Source organism: Gossypium raimondii, chromosome 13, assembly GCF_025698545.1.
Source record: "Gossypium raimondii isolate GPD5lz chromosome 13, ASM2569854v1, whole genome shotgun sequence".
NCBI classification, from domain to species: domain Eukaryota; kingdom Viridiplantae; phylum Streptophyta; class Magnoliopsida; order Malvales; family Malvaceae; genus Gossypium; species Gossypium raimondii.
Window position 1 is genome coordinate 15,863,563 of NC_068577.1, and position 17,509 is coordinate 15,881,071.

At 32.4% G+C, this 17,509-nt stretch overlaps 1 non-coding gene across 1 annotated transcript; it reads right to left on the bottom strand.

The window, feature by feature from the left end:
* Positions 1-2,272: 2,272 nt before the first annotated feature.
* On the bottom strand, positions 2,273-2,379 carry LOC128036485 (small nucleolar RNA R71). The gene has a single exon (XR_008193280.1). It is a non-coding gene; the product is annotated as a small nucleolar RNA R71 (small nucleolar RNA).
* Between the last annotated feature and the right edge of the window lie 15,130 nt (positions 2,380-17,509).

The following is a 17,509-nucleotide window of genomic DNA, read 5'->3' on the forward strand; positions in this document are numbered from 1 at the left end:
GAAGAAACCGAAAAGATAAGGAGGAAAAAGAAAAGAATAGATGGGGGAGGAAGGGTGTAATATTCGATCACAAGGAGAGAGGAGAAGGTTTGGCTTAAGAAAAAGGAAAAACGATTGGGGTATTGGGCAAAGGAGAAAAAGGAAAAGAGCAACAAAGATAGAGGGGAAGAGGAAAGGGAGATTTCGACAAGAAGAAGAGAGGAGAGCGGAAGAGAGATTCGGCCAATAGCAAGAAGAAAATAGAGAAGAAGAGTAGAAATGAACCTGAAAACTTGGCAAAATCTAAACCAATCGCAAATAGGTAAACCGAAACTGACCAAAATTTTCAACTGCGAAAGAGGGAATACGCCCCAGTACTAAAAGCCTCAGCAGCCCAAAGACCAATTAGGCACTAGCAATCCCCCTAGCTGAATTTCCTAGAGTACCAGAGTCTAAATTTGGCATAACTCTTCCTCTCAACAACTCCTCGATTTTCTCCTCAAATCTCTCCCCTTATCACTCCACTGATTTCTCCTCAACTCCCTCTATGACCAGTTCAACCTTCCTTCGGCAGTATTTCACTTCAACTCTGCCACTTACATGACTCAAGCAGCAAAATAAATACCCCATCGCACAACCCAAGACTTAAACCTCAGACCTCACAGTACACAACACACCACCTTGCCACTAGACCATAGGCTCTTTTTGTGACATAAAACCAACACTAATATTTATAAAGCCTATGAACCAGCATCCAAATTCATTTAAGGGAAAAACTAAAAATTCTGCAGAAGCCAAGATTTGACCCCCCTGACTTCTTAGACACTTCCAAACACTCCTAAATCACTTAACCACTAAAGCAGACATTCATTTATGTCACTTCCTTGTACAACTAAATATTTATGTGCAGTCTCCTAATTGTTACCTTGCTCAAAACCTATTTCTTCTAGGCCCAAAATTCGGGGTGTTACACCTTTTGTTATGTCTAGTTAATTTTTTTAAATTCTAAGATGTTTCCCAAATTCTCCGTGAACTAAATCTCTTTTCTAGGGTTACAATGGATTTCATGCTTAGTTAATTGAATGTTATTTATTTCTAGCTTTTTTTAATTATTTATAGAGTTTAGATTGTTTATTTACTCTTGTTCTTCTTTGATAATAGTGTGGCCATCTATTAGTTTGACAAAACCTAAAGAAATCAAAAGAGGACTTTTCATTTTATGTTTAGAATGAATGACTCTTGGTCTTAATAAAATGGGTCAATCCATGATTTGTAATTAGGATAAGAATATGCCTAATTACCTTGGGTAGCCATAGTGAGGGTAGTTCTTAATCAATTTGGTCTACATTATTAGCATAGGAATATAACTCAATAGTTAGATTAAATGAGTTCTTTAATTGGTCAGAAGAAAATTAAGCGAATTTTAGCTCCCCAGGTTAATAATCAACTCTATTAGGATAAATTGGATGGAGAAAGATCAATTAGTTAGCACATTGGATGAAATTATAATCCTAGGGTTCTACTGTTGATTGTTTATTTGATTTCATTTAATTTACATTTCTTATTTTTATTTACAATTAAATTACTTAGAGAAATTTATTATCGATTAATTTTGATAGTTTTAGAGTAATATTTGGTGATTGGTGTTTTGATTAGTAACAACACTCTGTGGGATCGATATTTTATTGTACTTAAAAAGATATTTATGCTTCTAGGCGCAATTATCAATCAATAAGGCTTTGGCGTCATTGTTGGGGAGCTAATTTCTAATTTTGTTAACATCAATTTAATTAGTTTTTGCTAGATCAAATTTATTTTTTGGTTTTATTTTCAAGTACCTCTAGCTTTTTATGCGTAGTAGTCAAAATCCAAATTTTTTACCACTTGATTTGGAAAGTGAAAGAACTCAATGAAGACTCAGATGTATAAGCATCAATTTTGAGGTTGAAAATGAAGGGTCAATAATGGTTGGTTCTAATGAGAATAATAATGTTAATGAGCATAATAATGCACAAATTCCTCCTAAGGTCCCTGTTGCACCTACTTCTATCAGAGACTTTCATACCAATAGTGGAAGCGAACAATATTGAGATCAAATCTACAGTCATTCATATAGTTAAAGCTAATAAGTTCTATGGTTTCTCTCATAAAGATCCCAACCAACATCTATGGAAGTTCATCAAACTGGATGAGCTACAGACTGGTTAGATAGTTTGTTGAATGAGTCGATTACAACTTGAGATCAAGTTGTGGAGAACTTTCTGGCCAAGTTATTCCCTCCAAAATGATAGCAAAATTGCAAAATGAAATTACTAGTTTCCAACAATATGAAAAGAAAACTTTACATGAGGCATGAGAACAGTTTAAGGATACACAAAAGAAATGTCCTCACCACCAAGTGTCAGATTGGTTGTTGATTCATACTTTTCTACACTAGTTTGAGAGAGTCCATTAGAGGTAATTTGGATGTAGCAGGTAATGGGGCATTATTGAGTAAGTCACCCAAAGAAACTTCCAAGATAATTGAAGACATTGTAGAAAACAATTTGCAACGGATTTCGAGCAAAATTAGGGCAAGTCAAAAAAAAAGTCAATTGAAGCAATAGAGGTTAATACGATGATTGTCCTTATCACTAAAATGGTTGATTAGAGAGGAGGCATGAATGAGAAACTTAGGGTTAGTAGGAATCAAACAATTTATGTCATTTTTCATCCGTGCGGGGATAATCATCATTCTTGGCAATGCACAGCTGATTCAGAAATGGTTGGATATGTTGGAAATCCTAAGAGACAGTAGAATAACCTTTTTCCTAACACGTATAATCTAGGATGGAGAACTCATCCCAAATTTGCTTAGGGAAATAACCAAAGTAGTTCTTCACAAGATAGGCTAACAAAAGAATTGTAACATCACAAAATCGAGCCTACAAGTTTCGACTTTGCAAGGAAGTGTTCGTTAATGTTTTGAAAAAAAATGGGAGTTCGCCAAAAAGGTAATAGCAAGGAGTTCACCAATGTTTAAACATAATAGTATTCACTAAAGGACATGGTAAGGGGATCGCCAAAATTATTGCAAGTGTGTTTGTCGGTATGTTTGGTGATCTAGAGTTCACTAAGTAAGTAGCGAACTAGGGTTCACCGGTTAAGTTGTAGTCTGTTTGGAGAACTGGGGTTTGCCAGTCAAATATTGAGTTAGAATCTAATTAAGAAATAAATATATGTGTATTTAGGGATACTTTAAGGGGAATTAACACCTTTCCTAAGTCAAGTAGGGTATCCTAAGATTTCCAGGACACTTAGGTCTATATATACGACCCTTAATTCATTAGAATTCCCTCATTGAACATTCTGTTGTGAAGTCTCTATTCTGAGTCAAGTTCATAGCACTTAAGGTAAGTCTCTGTCTTGTTAGGGGGTTGTCCAGAAAGCTAGGTTCGCTAGCATGTGTGAATTCTATAAGTATGGTCTGTTTAAGTAATCTGTGTGTTTGTTTATATTCTAAACCAACCAGACCATCCACCAGCAAGGATTTAGTTTCACAGTTTTTCGGTGAGTGATATGGGATTCGTCATAGGTATTACGTTTTCAAAGTGTGAGTGACTAAGAAATTGCTTTAAGTATGCTATCTGTTATGATTTTCAAGAATTTGTTTTCAACAGTAAGTTTTCTACAAAACCCTATTTTTAACTCTTATAAGTTTTCTACAAAACCCTATTTTTAACTCATATACTTTGTTTCCAAGGTTAAGTTTTCAAGCTATGTTTAAAGATATGTTTTGTACGAACTCCTAAGTGAACTTGCGTTTTTAAGAAACGTTTTTAACGTACTATTTTATAAACTGTGTTTTCATGAGCTTTTGTGCCGGCTCTTTACAACTGTTTTCCAGCAAGCTCCCTTGCGAGCATAGCTCCCTATGCTAGTTCTCTGTGATAAGTAAGCTCTCTATGCGAGCTCTCTATGCTAAGTCTCTGTGTGTGCTCCTTTGCAAGCCATGTTGGATATATTGGTATACCAAAGGATTATGAGTTCTCACTTTTCTATTTCTATGATTTTGGGTATATAGGCCTTGGGACATGTGGAGAGATAAGGGAATGTTGAGCTATGCTTCATTCAATCGAGCATTTTAGTGTACAGAAGAGTGTATTACTTCACGCTGCACTTATGGGGCATGTAATAAGGACTCTTTAAGTCATTCTGAGGCGTTATAAGGAGATTCGCATATCCAACCAGACTAAGATAAGTATTGGCTTGAACATATATTATGTTCCTCAGCCATTGTGATAAGTGTGTTAAGTGCGAGATCATATTTTATGTTTCTCATTCATTTTGATAAGATAAGTACATGAGAAAGGTTTCATGATATATGAGTTTTATTTTCACAAAAGCACAAGCTCAGTTTATAAGTATGATTTTCAGTAACACATGCAAAACTATCTTACAATTATTGGTTTTAAATAGGATCTACGAATCGAGTCTCACAACCCCACTCACGAACCCAGTAGGAAAAACGATTTTTATGACTAAGTTTTCTTTCTATTTTTAAACCTTATTTTAAAGCATACATGGATGATTGTTGATTATTCACTAGGTTCTCAATGAACTCACCCACTCCTCTCTTACTCCATAGGTAAGTAGGTAGCAGATAGTAGTGGCGAGGTAGATGACTTGGCGAGGCTTACTCCTAACTAGATATTGGCGAACCTGGGAAAATAGGCGATGGGGTTTATTTTATGAGAGCTTTGGATTTATTATATTATTATTCTGTTATCCAAATAATTCCTTTAAAGTTTAGCTATTCTGTTTTGGCGAACCATGACTTAGAATATTTGATTATCTTTTGAATAAAATCAATGTTTTTCATGCATGAGTATTACGTTGAGTTGTTATTAAAAAATGAGAGTTAGAATTGTTACTAGGTATTGCTTTCTGCCAACCCTGAATGTTTGCATTTCTAAAAATTAGAAGCATACCCCTGATTTAGAGAACCCCTGCATGTATACAAACCCCATAAGGGTATGAAACCATTTGCGTGTAAAATTATTTATTTACAAAGCGTGCTAGTATGCGAACCTTTGATGTATGTTTAGGTGTGAACTTGGTAAAAGTATGGGAACTGTTGTAATATGGACTGTAACACCCACAACCCATATCCATTGCCGGAATAGGGTTACGAAGCATTACCGAAGTTTATAATTCAAACAGAAAAATATTTCAAACATTTCATATCAATTCAATAAACATAATGAAATCAAGTCAAAATATACATATTCTCTCTTGTAGAGCCCTCAAGGCCCTAAATAGACGCTAGAAATAAGTCGGGACTAAATTAGAAACTCATAGAATTTTTCAGGAAACAAGGAAAATTTTCAACATTGCAGAGGTCACACGGCCATGTGGACATTTGAAATAGGGACACACGGTCGTGTCCCAACCCATGTCCGTGCTCGTCTAAATCACTGACTTGGGCCACACAGCCAAGCCACACGCCCATGTGCCAGGCCATGTACCCTTCGAAATAACCTTACACGCCCATGTGCCAGGCTGTGTACTAGGCCGTGTAATAGCCTGACTTGCAACTCTTTGAAAGCTATAGGGGACACGTCCGTGTCTCTGCCCATGTGGACAAAAATAGGCCATTTTACAAGCCATTTTTCTCACCAAATTGACATATACCTACAACCACAAATGGACATATACACAAGCCATAATAAGGCATTAGAACCATGCATATTCTAGCCTTATAAAAATGGTATGATCACATACAACAAATATGTCCTTAGGCACCTCAAATAGCAATATATAAACATGTATAACTATGTATTCATTTTAGCCAATTAATCAACAAACTTATAGGCATGTTTGCCTTAATACATAACATGGAACTTACTTCCCAAAATATACCAAATGGTACTAATCATGCCATTCAACCACTAGCATCTAAAACCATATAATCCATTCAAACCAAGTGCCATTTCACAATAATTCTAAACATCAACCATTAGAAAGCTAATATTTACATGTATATACTAAACTCATACCATCATCAAAGTGCCAAAACACAAGCCAACAAATGGTCATTAAACAACCCAAAATACATGGCCACATTAGCCAAAATACATATACATGTCATTATAACCACAATTAAACATCCAAAAGTACCAAAAGAGCCGATGGATAGTGTGATATAGCTCTGACAAGCTTGCAACCCGAACAAGCTTCTGACTCACTATAAAACACGAAATATAACACAGAGTAAGCATTTAAGCTTAATAAGTTCGTATAATATAGAATATAACTTACTATTTAGTCATAAAATAGGTACGTACGAGGTCTGTCTTGATCTATACGGATAAATTTAACTCAATTTAATATATCATTTATTCAATTTAGCCCAAAAACATATTTTGGAAAAATTACCATTTTGCCTCTATACTTTTAATTTCTTTGCCATTTAGTCCCTAGCTCATAAAAATGAAAATTCAAGAAATTCCACCACAATCCACTATAGTCAAATATCAATTATGTCTCCAGCATGTCTTATATTTCATTTATTTCACAATTTCACCATGTAAAATTTCCTATTTTTCAATTTAATCCCTAATTCACAATTTCACCAAAATCTATTTACAAAAGTTGTTTACCTAACAACAACTATCCATTTTCTATCATCAAACATCAAAACTCATGTATAATAAATAATGGAAAACCCTAATAGTTTAATAATTTCATAAATTAGTCCCTGGGCTAGATTGATTAAGCTACAGCGATCCCGAAAACATAAAAATCATTAAAAACTAACCTCAAAAATGAACACATGCATGGACCAAGCTAGCCGAAACTTTAAAGCATAAAAAATGGTGTTTTCCCTAGCTTACTTCGGTGGAAGATGAACATAAAAGATGATATTTTTTATTTTATTTAATTTAATTAACATTATTTACTAAATTGCACAATTAACCTTTTTATTAACCTTAAAAAACAACATATATAATGTCCATAATTGTCCATTCATTATAATCATGGTATAATTACAACATAAACCCTCTAACAATTTAATATTATAGCTATTAAATCCCTTTAGCTATTAGATCTCAACTTTTGCACTTTATGCGATTTATTTCTTTTTATCAAATTGAGCGTATAAATAGTAAAATTTCTTAACGAAATTTTTATTGAGTACTACTATCATACTGTAGGAAATAAAATAATAATAAAATAAATTTTCCAACTTCAAATTTGTGGTCCCGAAACCACTGTTCTGATTTCACTAAAATAGACAGTTACATAGACTTAAGTTTTAAATGAACGAATGATTTAACATGTATTGTGAGCTTGTACGAGCGAACCTATTTTAAGTTGTTATTTGCAAACCTATATTGTGTTACGAACTTGTTATCATGTGTGCGAACCGTAACTTGTTCATAGATGACATGTGAATCTACCTTTCTGGTTTTGTAAACTCACATGCTTTCCATTGTGAGTGAATTATTTCTACTGATGTGTGTTAACTTAACACATTATTTGCTATTATTAACTGGTGTGTTGGAGGTTAGGTTAGGAGTTAACGGAGAGTCACTTCAGTGACTAATATAGCTCGCCAAATTCAAGTTGAACCTACTTGGCCAGATGTAGGGTGTTCAAGAATTCAAATACAATGCTAACAAAAGAATTCATTTATCATCATTAAAGTATTTGTACAAAATATAACATATATGATAAATTGTAAATTAAACTCTTCAATTTTCAATTGAAATTTTTTTATAAAGAATAATATGACCATATATTTGATCTTATAAATATATTAATTTTTAAATTTATTATATAAATAATTAAAACTTCCTATTTAGAATTAAAGTAATATGATCTTTTCCTTTTTTTTTGTTAATGGTAACATAATTATAAAATTTAACTTTATTATATATTTTATAAATTCATTTAATAAAATAAAATCCTTATTTTCATATAAGTAAATTTATTTAATCAAATATTTTAGTAAAGTTAACATTTTATTTATAATTGTGATAAATCTTATAAATAATAAAATTTAAAATGATAAATTTAATATTATAATAAAAGATAAAGGATATATTAGTCACTCAAAATTTCTCCAAACTCGTGTTTTTATATTATTATTAATTATAGTTATATACATATATATGTATCTGCTAGGATAACTACTTGGTGTATTGGGGTATAATTTTTTAATTCCATGGTTGAAATTAAAAAATTATCGCGTATTTTTAATTAGTATCTAAAAATGAACAAATGAAATGTATTTCGACTTTTTTAATCCTACATATGGAGTTAAAACCCATACGACCAATATATCAGTTAGACTGAGTGTTGAAGTATACTAGTTTTCTCACTTTAGTATCTAAACTTTCTTTTAGCACTTGGTATCAAAAGTATTCCTCCATTTTTGTTTTCGGTCTAATTTTTAACACTGTTTGATAGTTTTTTAGCCAATAAAAATACAGCACATGGCATTTGTTAATCATATATATATATCTCTTAAAAATTATAAATATAAATAAAGAAAGAAAGAAAATTATAAAAAATAAAAGAAATTATATGTTAAAAGAGAAATTATTGGATTTGTTTAAAATATATACAAATTATTTTGATTTAATAAACAGATTATTGTTAAAGTGGATTTATTAAATGTTTTTGGTTAAAATTCCTTTTTTAAAATTCTAACAATTTAAAAATAATATCTTTTTAACATATATATAAAAATTCAAATTTTAAAATGGTTTCCTTAATTATTTTTTGAAATTATTTTTCACTCTCCCTCATCTCATTTAAAAATCTAAAAATTACTAATAATTTAAAAAGTATATTTATTCAAAAAAGTATAAATATTCAAATTATTGTGTGAATAAGCCATCGCGTTGATGCACCCCATCTACGTAATACTGCCGCATGCCGATCGTCCCACTTTTCCAGCATCGCAACACACTGTTCGTTCGCTTGTCACTCCACCACAACCCGAGTCGGGCAATCAACCAATCGTTTGCCCCATCTATCTAGCCGTTCGCCCAAATCCCTTTCCCTAGGCTGTCATCGTCGTGGACACCGGTCTACTCCGTCCCATGGCCCCTTCTTATGGGATTAATCTATTTATATAGTGTAAAAATTAAATCAGTTTTATACGGTTTTCTAATTATTTATATATTTTATATTTTTATAATTCAACCGTTTAATTTATCAATATAATTGTACTTGTTATACATATAAATTTTTTAACTAATCTAATATATCTATTATATTGATGTAATATATTTTATATATTAATATATATTTAACGGTTGAATTTTTTATATAAAATAAATAGCTAGAAATTTTAAATTTAGGTCAAATTTAACATGTATAATCTTCATAAATAGACTATGAAATATAAAGATTAAATCATTAAAATATTAATCATATAAATAGTTACGAAAGTGTGTAAAGCTACTTTAATTTTTATACTATATAAGTGGATCCTTCCCCATATATACAATATTGGAATAGGGGCTATGGATAACATGATTTGAACCTGCGCCAAACGGGTGTCTGACAAAAACCTTAATCACCATTCCATACAAGTCAAGACATATATATATATATATATTCATATATTTCTATCTATTTTTATAAAATTTTGAATTTCTATATATTTATGGATATTTTATATTTTTCTATTTCTATAATTTTTTCTAAAATATATATCTATTTGATAAAAATTTGAATTTTTTATATATTTGAAGATTTTGTATATTATTTGCTACATCTTTATATATTTCTTTTATTTTCATATATTTAATATTTTATTTTTAATTAAATTTATATATTTTATTGTAATATATTTTTAGATTTTTATATTTTTCTTTCTATTTTTTCTTTTTCTTTTTTATATATTTATGGATTTTATATATTTTCTATTTTATAAATTTCAAATTATATATATTTCATATCTTTCTATTTTTAGTATATATATTTAGATTTTCGTATACTTTTTATGGATATTTTTCTATTATTATTATTTAAAATTTATATTTTATTTATAAAATGTATATGCATTTGATAAAAGAAACCATATATCATTTATGTTATATATTACAAGGTCTTAGGCTTTCAACTAATGTAAGCAACCTAATTTTTGACACATGGCATAGAGTAAAATTCCTATATATGTTGATTTTTTTAAAAAATGACCGAATTAGGCCGATTTTCTGAAAAATTATGGGATTAGGCTAAAATAATGAAAATAGAAAAACTCTTCTAGCTAGAAGAGTTTTCCTTCAGTAGGGTTATTTTATTTTAGGGTTAGGTTTTTATTTTTTGTTAAGGTAGGATTAGTGTTTAGTGTTTTTAATTTTTTTAAGTTTTTATATAACCTTTAGACTTTTTATAATTTTTGAGTTATAAAATTAATATTATATTTAAAATTTTGAAATTATTTATAGCCCAATTTGGTCTAATTTTCAGAAAAGATAGCTACCAAAAGGGTATTTACAACAATCATATTTACACCAATTGTATATTCGAATTATTCGAATTGTAAAATTTAATTTGATTGAAAATCGAAACTCGAACTACTCGATTCGATTAACTATTAGTTTGTAATTTTTTTTATTTTTTCGAATGTAGCTGAGTTTCGATCACATGTAGCTTATGGCAGTTTGAGGTCTACCAGATTTTTCAAAAAATATTATCCCGAGAATCCCAGGATATCTGATATTATTTGAAAACCTTTCATATCCAAAATCGGTACAATCTTATCAACTGTAACTTAGCTAAACAATTAAAATTTACATGAGAAGTACAAAAAAATATTCATATCCTTGATCAAAATGTGTACCACAACGGGGTGGTCATTAGCTGCGCCAGATTTCTACTTCGTTCAAGCTGTATATTGGCCTCCTCACCTTCATCATTATGTCTACCCTCGGGTAAAGGTTGTTATTTCAGCCTCTCATATTCTTCCCCTTCATTCGTGGTTGATTGTGGAGTGCTCCTTTATTGTCATAGTGTATCCTCCATTTTATGAACAGGTAGTTGCGAAGATGGTCTACCTTGGTAGAACAATGATCTCGGAGGTGTTTGTGACACCATCGGCGTAGGCGTATAATCATATTGTGTGTCATACACCAATGGTAGAATAATCAGACTTCCAGTCAATGCCCCATAGGCGGCCTATACGTCACCGTCGAAACTGTCGTCGTCTGAAATGCCGATGGCATTAGCGTGTAATATGCTGGGGACAGAGGTGGTGGTCTAAAAATAATACTTGGTGTCGACGTAGAAATAGAAAAATGTGGTGCAAGATATTGTGCTTGTGTAAAAATAATAGGGTTAGTGAAAGCACCAGAATAAGTCGAGCCATACTATCGGGGGTGATGCAACTATAGGTGTTTGTTCTTGCGTTAGTGTAGATGATGAACCTACCTTGGTAACTACTCCAGACCATGGATGCCTTGGTGCCCGTCGTGGCCTCCTGATATGCTGTAGCCTACCCCTCACCTCTTTCACTAGTAGATATGGCTTGCCATGGTGTCTAAACCATGGCATGTACTCTGAATCGCAGGCTAACTCATAAGCAATAATGGGTTCGCGATTAGATAAAGAGTCATACCTATTGTTCCAAAGGTTGATATATTCTATGTGAAATGTAGGCCAATTTCATCAGTCCTCCCCCTCAAGTTGATATGGTGCAAATCTTCGATGTCTTAGGTTGCCGACGGAATCATTTTCCTAAACCTGAACTGCCACATAACTCTATATGATCCATTCATCTCACTATAGTGTACACTACCAATGATACCTTCATGTGCTAGATTTTGGGATTCACAAAGAATTCGGACAGGATGCATTCTTGAATTCTCGGATTAGAGTATGATGTCCATTCAAACTATATTAAAATAATAAAAATTTTAATTATGTATATACTATTAATTTTTAAATCAACGACATTAATATTATATAATTCAAATTTAAAAAATACATACATCTACTTTCGATCATTGATCTAACATAAACCATATATCTTGAAGCTCCTCTAGTGGTCCCATGTAACTCGGTCTATGGTTCCACCTATTGAAATAATATGTTAAAATAATAATTTAAAATTTAAATAACTTTATTATGGTAAATATATTATCTAATTAATTTTAGCTTGTTACAAGTGGGAATGTATAAGGGTAGTCTACTCGAGGATGTAAAAATGGCAGTTGATACCACGCCTATGATTTCAATAGTAGAATGCAACCACCGATTTAAATTTTTTATTGTTTCATCGTCTGACACATCTCTTGGTACAAACATCGCCAACAAGGCTAACCCTTAATTGAGTTTTTCCACTTCTCTAAAGTCCACAAGCTTTAGCAGCCACCTTAAATGGACAAGATTTCGTGATTTATCAGGTATTAGGAGACCCGTGATGATCATAAGGATGTACGCTTGAGAGTGTTGTTATCTTTGGACTTCATTCGATTCTGCATCAAGCCCACTAAAATTTCCTTTCAACAAATTCATATCTATTGGGGCTTCATAAATCGTGTCCGGAACCCTCCCTAAAAGTTACTCACATACATCTCTCCAATCGGCTGCAACAACTAACTCAGTCACTACCGGCCTATCCACGAGTAACTTGAGATGTCATTACACACCCTTGAGTGTGATAGTACACTCACCGTATGGACGATGAAATGTGTGCGTCTCGAGTCTCCACCCTTCCAGTAATGTGCTTACAAGTGTGGGGGTCCAATTTAAACACCCTACTCATAAAGGCCACGGGCAAAACTCTTGCATCTCTGAAGTATGGTTCGATTAAAGACAATGGGGGAGCGGGTAGATTACCAATATACGTCTCCAAAATTCGATCATTCGACTATATATAAAAAAATACAAAATATTAAATTTTAGTATTACAAGAAAATATTTAAATTAAATTAGATTAAATAAAATAACAAAAATGCTTACCATTTGCAATTGATCGACCGAAATGTGCTAGTCATCCAAACGAATTAGAGATTTTGCCATTACTAATTTCAATAAATACAAAATAAATTGTAATACAAAAATTAATTTGAAAAACCTTAATAAAATTTTAATTAAAAAAGAGAGTTGGGAGATGAATAAAAATTGAGTGAGAAATTAAGAGGGAATTGAAATAAATTTGAGAGAAATTTGTGAATGTGAGAGAGAGGTGAACTAAGATTGAATTGAAATTTTAATTGAATTAGGGGTTTATATAGAGAAAAAAAACTTAGTTATTACTGGGGGTGTTAAACAGCTATTTAAATAGTCGTTGGGGTGGGGTAGCCGTTATGGAAAAAATGCTTCCAGCTTTTCTACCAATCCACTAAAAATGCTTCTAAATGGAAGTGTTCTTGTTCTTTCAGTCTAACCTCGTAATTTTTTCAAAAACTAGCCTAATTTTGTATTTTTTTTTAAATGTCAACACTTTTATGTATTTCACACCAAGGCATACTCATTTTGTTGACATGTGGCAATTTTTTGTTCAACCAATTTTTTGTCCAACATCAAATAGCGAACACTCTCAACTCACACATACACTATAAATAAGTGTAAGTTTCGTCAATATTTTTTGTAACATCACTAGAGTTTTTTACTTCGATGAAATTTATGAGAAAGAGCTTATAGTGTAAAATTATTTTACATTTATATTTATATATTACTTATATATAATAATATATTTATATGACGGATTTATATTGGTACGAAAATAACTTAGAACTACCATTTCTGATAAAAAGATAAATACTTTTATATTTTCTTAAAAAGTTAATTTTACTCCCACATTGAGTGAAAAATACTATCATATCTCAATAAGTGACAATTCACTATTTTTATTAAATAGTTATTTTTAATCTCACATTACTTAGAGAATAATCTCATTGCTCACTTTCATGAAAAAGTTAATTGTAATCCCGCATTGATTAGAGAGTATTCTCTTTGTCACACCCCAACATTGGCGGATCCAAGAAAAAGGGAAAATAAGCATGGATGTTACCTATTTTGGTGCACTATGGTAGCATAGTTCACCATTTTATAGACTTCTAGCAAAATAGTTTGGCGAATAAAGTATTTGCCCGTGGAAGTTTCTAAAGATTTCATCTCGAAGTACACTTCAATTGAAGAAAGCATACGACAATTGAAGAGTACGTCTTAGATTTTTGGCTGAGCATGAAACACCCACTAAGTATATGAGAAAGTTATAAGGGGCTAAAGTGTCTTTAAGACCATGCCACATACGAGTTACCTCTAAGGGTATGGTCCGCTCATTTTCTCAAACACTGTGCAAGTAGGTCCTCCATGGGATTGGTTAAGAGTTAACTAAATGGGATTGGTAGGGCATTTAATGGACAACTTCAGTATGCATTTGACACTTTTCAAGATCCACTAAAGGGGAAACTCAGTATATATAGTAGGAAGGGAACATTTCAGAGGGTCCCTTCTTTCCTTCTACGATATGTTCTGGTTCTTCTTCCTAAACCTAAACAATCCCTTCTTCTTTAAGACTAGAAGCTAGGATTTTTTGTTTCATCAGTGGATGTTTCAATCTCCTGGTAAGTTCTATAACTCTGCATGTTGAGATTTCTAAAGGATATAGATGTTATAAGGCATAAGAACAGTAGAGTGTGAGTGGGAGGCCCTGCATAGGGGTCTAATGAAATTGATATGTTAGTAAACTATCTGTAAATGGAGGTTTAATAGAATTTCCACAATCTTTTAAGCAATTATTGTTGTTGGTTTAGGTAAGACTATCGGATCAGGAACTCTGAGCTGAAGTAAAGGTGAGTTTCATGTGAGTCTTTAACCTGACTCATGTATGTTAGTTTATAATGGTTATTCCTATGTTGATGTCTTCTCGGATAACTGATGAGTGTATGTCTGTGTGTGAAGTACTATAAAGTTTCTGCATGTTTACAAATGAGGTATATGATGTGTTGCATGAATAATGTGGTGTGCGCTACGTATACATGTAAAGTTAGGTATTGGAGAGTATGAATTTCTCAAGAGTATGAATAAAGTCTAGGTAAGTGCGTTCTGTATTAAATGAGAAATGTATGACTAGTTTGCTAGAGAATAGAGGGTTTCATGAAGTGTCGAGGAAATACTTGATGTGATAATGGACCCCATACTGGTATTTGACAAAGTCTACCGAGATAGTAAAAATAAAGGTCATTATGGTGAGAATGTAGTCCGTCAGGACCAAAAACATGAGGTCTGTTGGGACAATAAGCATGAAAAGAGGCCAGTATAGAAGATATATAGAACTACTACGGCAATGGCACTTTCTAGAAAAGCAATACGATAAGATCTATTTTGTGATACCTTTGTGGCGAATTCTATAATGCCCATGAGGCAAAATTGGTTTAACTGCCTTTATGGCGAGATCTGGGTAAGCTTTGAAACTTCTCTACTAGCTGACTCTACAACAGAGACCTTGGTAAGGTTGAAGATATCCCTATTTTGATAGACTTGTTGTGAAATTTGAAATTTCCTTAGGAGTATTTCTTGAAAGATTTCTCAGTTGTGTTTTTAAAGATTGAATCTACAATAGTAGCTGATCAGAACTGTAACATCCTAAGATAGGGCCTGAAATTTTTGGCCTCACAAGTGAGGGTTTCGCCAATGTTTAGTGAACTAGGGGATTGGCAGAAGAATATTAGTAAAGAGTTCGCCAAAAATATAGTGAAGCAGTGTACACCAAAAGATATGGTGAGGGGTTCGCCAGAGTAATTGCAAGTTGTGTCAGCCAATTGGTTTGGAGAGCTGGGGTTTGCCAGTTGGTTTGGCAAACTAGGGTTCACCATTCAGAGTTGAGTCAGACTTAAATTAGCAAATTAAGATATCGTGTATCTATGATTCTTTTCATGCACGTAACCTTTTTCTAAACCGACTGGGGTTCCTATGTCAAGTAGAGTATCCTAAGAATACTAAGACACTTAGTGCTTATAAATAAGCTTTTTTTCCCATGAAAATTCTCTCATCGATTATTTTGTTGCAAGCCTCTGTTTAGAACCAAGTTCGTAGAGACTAATGTAAGTCTCTGTCCTGTTAGGGTTGATTGTCTAAAAAGCTACGTTCACTCGTATATTTTAGTATGTTTGTTTGTTTAGTAATTTGTGTATGTTCATGTATGTATGTTGCGAACTAGTTGACCCATCTACCAGCAAGGATAATGGAAAAGGGAAACTTGTTTAAAAATTCTCAGCTTTTCGGCAAGTGTTCATGGTTCGTTACTTGTGTGCGAATTGTTATGTTTCTTCAAAAGAACTTCAGGTTTTTAAAACTAAGTTCCAAGAGTAAGCTTTTCTATAAAAAAAATTTTCAAATTTTTGAGAATCTATTTTTAAGTTATGTTTTATGTTTGCAACTATGTGTGTCTATGTTTTAATATATGTTTTAAAGTACGATTTTATAAACTGTGTTTTTATGAGCTTTTGTGTGAGCTCTATATGAACAAGTTCTTTCATTCGAGATCCTTATGCAAGCTTATATGTTAGATATAATTGCATGCCATAGATGTAACACCCAATTTTAGCAGGTTCTAAGTTCTGGCGAATAGACTGAAAGTAATTTGTAAGGCGTTGTCTATTTGCCCAATTGTTGTTCTGGCATATAAATCGGGCGCATAGAAGGTATTGGAATATTAGGCAAGGATTATTCTCAGAATGCATTAAGTCTTAAAAAAAGAAGATATCAGTCAAAGTGTTGATAACAGTATAAGTAGGGGTTATTGCTGAAGGTAATGTATGCCCAGTTAATTAATTTACTATGCTAGTTACGTTCTAGATAATTTGCCTAGAAGCTAATTGGAAAATTGAACCAGAAACATAAAATATTGGGTTTTAATAGTTGTAAACCATTTATAAAGGCAGTTCCTGAAGTTGGTGACACGTGTTGAGTTCCAATAAGGACCCAAGTTATATTAATAGATATTCAGGAAAAAAGGGGGAGTTTTTCTTCTTCCTTCTTCAAGAAGTACTTCTGCCTAAATCTTAAGGATCCTAAAGTATTTCTTTCTCCTTAAGTTAGAATTGTAGATCTAGATCTTTGCCAGTGGTTACTTCATGTCAAGGTAAGTTTCATGGTTGTACATGTTATGTTATGAAAGAATAGGTCTGTAAGAGTGCATGAATAGTAAGATGAATAAGTAAGGATTTATATGAGGGTTCTTTGGGTTTTAGATAATGGTACAAATGGGTTTTACTAGTGTTCTTATTTTTTATAAGCAGCGGTTGTTGTAGTTTCTTGTTGTATTTGAAGTTCGAGCTGCTTTTTTTGGTTGTCAAGTGAGTCCATAAGCTGATTCTTATATGTATATTGTTCATACCGAAGTATATCTGTAAGAAATTGACGGAATGATGAAACCAAAACTAGAGAAGTATAGTATGATGGCCATGCAACTAATGAAAGAGTTTTGAGGATAGAATGCATGTTATGGTATGGAAACTAAGAAGATTAGCTTTGGTCGTATAAGTGTATCCTAGATGTATGCTACGGGGTATGTTCTGTT